We start from the raw sequence: 3,533 nt of genomic DNA on the forward strand, positions 1-3,533 counted from the left end.
AATCTGACACTTGGTGAAACGTAAGTCTAGAACACACAACCAGTTTGGGAATTGTGCTCTGCTTCTTAACAATCTGCCCTGAGGTTGCCACTCACAGTCACAAGCTACTCCAGATGGCTGGGGCCCTCTCATGGATCAGTAACTGGTTAGCAGCTTGGAAAGAAAGAGTAGGACTAAATAGTCATTTTTGCAGTGGAAAGGGGTAAATAAAAGGCTTCCAAATTATGAGACGAGGCTACAGACATTAGGGCTGGTCAGTTTAGACAAGACCGTAGAGCACCACTTCTCAACCAGGAGTCTGACAAAAGAAACCAGGCTTGACCCACATCCCCAAGCCATCAAGCCTACCTGCCTGCATTGAAGGGGGAGAGAAAGGGCACAATAAAAAATTGCAGCATCAATGCAGAAGAGAGAACTCTTCCCCTGCCATTATCAGTAAGGGTTGCCTCACAGCCACTGACTCCCTGAACAGAAATAGCAAAAGTCCAACCACAATTCTACTTCCTTTACACTACAAGAGATAATGTGTGGGAGCTGCTCTCTTGAGACTGTCCTGCTGCTGCGCAGGCACATGGCAGACAGAGCTGGGCCCGCAAGCCGAGGGTTTTGATCGCTTGAAGGCCCAGAGGGAAAAGAGACAAGTGCTCGTGTATCAGATAATGGCTTTGATCCATTGACCTCTGGATTATGGGCCCAGCATGCGTCCACTGCACCACTCTGCTGGCTCTTTACTCCCCCTGCCACCCAGCCACCTCTATCTGGATTAGTGCCTTACGAGCTCTCACGCTGGCAGGCATATGCGCCGGCTGCTAGGCAGCTGCCCTGGTCACAGGCTTTTACAGCTTCTACAGGGTAAAAAGGATCTATTTGGGGTTTGGACCCCATTGGGAGCTGGGTAGCTGAGTGCCGGAGACGGGAGTACTGCTTAAACTGTTTTCAATTAAGCCTTCAGCTCGTGGGGGATGAGGTTCAGCCTTTGATCCCTGTCTGCAGCAGGCAAGCGCATCTGGCTCAATCGGCCCCCACCCTGCCCCCGCTGTATTAGCAGACTAAAACCTGGATCAAAGGCACACGCCTTGCAAGGGAACAGGAGCCGGGATCTTGAACAAATGTCAACATTTTAGTAAGATGACATTCAAAGAAGAAAAAGGTGTACGGTACAGCATTTAGGTGTAGAAGTTTCTGGTGATCAGGGAACAATGTACAGATTACCCAGGGGGTGCGAAGTTCGGTTTAAGATCGGGTGGCGTAAGGAATACAGAATCTGCAATAGCCCTGACTGGGGGTAAAAGGTTAACGTACAGACACTGAGTTAGGATGGTATGTTGTCCATGTGAGGGCTATGTTCAGGTGTGGAGTTTAAGAAGCGGGTACGACAATGAGAATGGATTCACCCGCGTTTGCTGAGTTTTAACATTCAGTGTTTTTTAATCTTTGCCACAATCTAGTTTAAGCAGGGTCCATATGAACTCTACCCTGCCATCTGTTGGTGATCTGTTGTAAAGGCCTTTTGGGGCTGATATCATTTGCATGGTTACACCCACCCCAGATTGCATGAGGGGAGTGCTTGTCCAAATGGTCATTTCAGCTGCTGTGGGATCCCCCATCTCTTTGTTATTGGGACAGGAGTAATCAAGTGTATTTTCCTATTTAGTTTGGATCAAGGAGAGAGTAACTGTACCTGGCATTTGAGGCCTGAAAGCTTACCCCTCGCCTGGAAAGGACTCATCATTAAGGGGTATGGGTTCCAAAGCCCGCCCTCCCCAAGTGTGTGGGAAGTAGGAATAGATGTTTGTTCTTGGTCTGATTGATTTTGTGTCTGGTGTCTAAAGACAGAGATATTTTTGAATATCTTTAGAATTGTTGTTAGTACTGAAGTTTCTCATCTTAAAGTTATGCTATTAAATTTCTTCTCCAGTACATTTTGGTGCTGAAAGGTAAAAGGTTGCTTTGTGTGTGCTGTTATGGAGTGAAGTAACAAAGGTTGGTTGCAGAGAGGGTGCACGTCCCACAAAAGTTGTGCCTGTCCCACCCCAGCTGTGGTCCCAGAGTCCAGAATTTGCATAAACTCACCCCCTTACCTGTGACTAACAAGCTTGCCCTGCTAACTCTTCCAGCAAAACAGGCCAAAAAAAGTGTATGCAAGCCCTGTACTGCAGCCCCAGTACTATTTTCGGTTCCTTCCCACAGATCTTTCACTCCACACCAGTCCAGTTCCTTGCTGTTGCTTGTCCAATCACTGCATACATGTGCTAGACTGGACCCTGAGCTGATTCCTGACTGTTGTGCTCCATACAGCCTGGCCTGTCTGTGTCTCTGTGGTGCAATGGGTCAGCACGTCTGGCTCTTAACTGAAAGGATGGTGGTTCAAGCCCACCCAGGGACAGTGATAAGCCTGTGCTACTTCCTTGCTTTCCTGCGGGCAGGGCCGGCTTTAGGCCAATTCAACCAATTCCGCTGAATCGGGCCCCGCACCCAAGCCCTGCTGGTGCACTGTACTAGGGTGGCCCAGCTTCCCCAGGGGGCAATTTAAAGGGCCTGGGGCTCCCAGCAGGGACTGAAGCCTCAGGCTGTTTAAATTGGCACCAGAGCCCCACTGCTGGAGACTTGGGGGCTATTTAAAAAGTCTGGGGCTCCCCTTGCTTCTACCGCCCCGACCTTTTAAACAGCCCCCGGAGCCCCGCCACTTCCCCAGGGCTCCTGCGGCTATTCAAAGGGCTGGGGCGGTGGAAGCAGGGGAGCCCCAGGCCCTTTAAATAGCCCCCGAGCCCTGGGCTGCTGCTGCTACCTTGGTGGAGGAGGGGGCACTTACCGTACAGGGTAGGCTGTACCTCCTGTACCCGCACCCCTGCCCACAGCCAGCCCCTGCTGCACCCCCTGCCCTGCCTGCACCAGCCCCGCACCCCGTGCCCTGTCTCCAGTCAACCCTTGCTGCACTCCCCTGCCTTAAGCCAGCCAGTCCCACACTCCTCTGTCTCCAGGCCTGCCAACCCCTGCGCACTCCCCTGAGGCCCTGCCTGAAGCCAACCAGCCCACTCCACCCCACATCCCCCTGCTTGCTGCCAGCCCCTGTCAGCAGCCAGTCCTGCACCCCCTGTCCTGTCTGCAGCCAACCCCACACGCCTTGCCCTGCTTGCAGCCAGACCCTACCTCCAGTCAGCTCCTGCCCTGCCTCCAGCCAGCCCCATGTCCACTGGTGCCCTGCAGTTCCCAGGGTAGTAACCCTGCACACACGCTGCAATGAGAGGGGCAGTGAACAGCTGTGACCCACACATGTGCACACCTTAGGGTGACCAGACAGCAAGTGTGAAAAATTGGAACAGGGTGGGGGGTAATAGGATCCTATATAAGCAAAAGACCCCCCAAATCGGGACTGTCCCTATAAAATCGGGACATCTGGTCAGCCTAGCACACCCCCAGGGAGTGGCGGGGACCCACACATGTGAAACGGAGCTCATTTCTAGTTCAGGCCCATCTTTTTAAAAAAGAATTTTAGGTAGGGTTAACATACATCCGTATTTTCCTGGACATGT

At 52.1% G+C, this 3,533-nt stretch overlaps 1 non-coding gene across 1 annotated transcript; it reads left to right on the forward strand.

Moving 5' to 3' along the window:
- The first annotated feature begins 2,312 nt into the window (after window positions 1-2,312).
- Window positions 2,313-2,386, forward strand: TRNAK-CUU (transfer RNA lysine (anticodon CUU)). The gene has a single exon. It is a non-coding gene; the product is annotated as a tRNA-Lys (tRNA).
- Window positions 2,387-3,533: the final 1,147 nt, after the last annotated feature.

This window comes from Gopherus flavomarginatus, unplaced genomic scaffold, assembly GCF_025201925.1.
Source record: "Gopherus flavomarginatus isolate rGopFla2 unplaced genomic scaffold, rGopFla2.mat.asm mat_scaffold_34_arrow_ctg1, whole genome shotgun sequence".
Lineage (NCBI taxonomy): Eukaryota > Metazoa > Chordata > Testudines > Testudinidae > Gopherus > Gopherus flavomarginatus.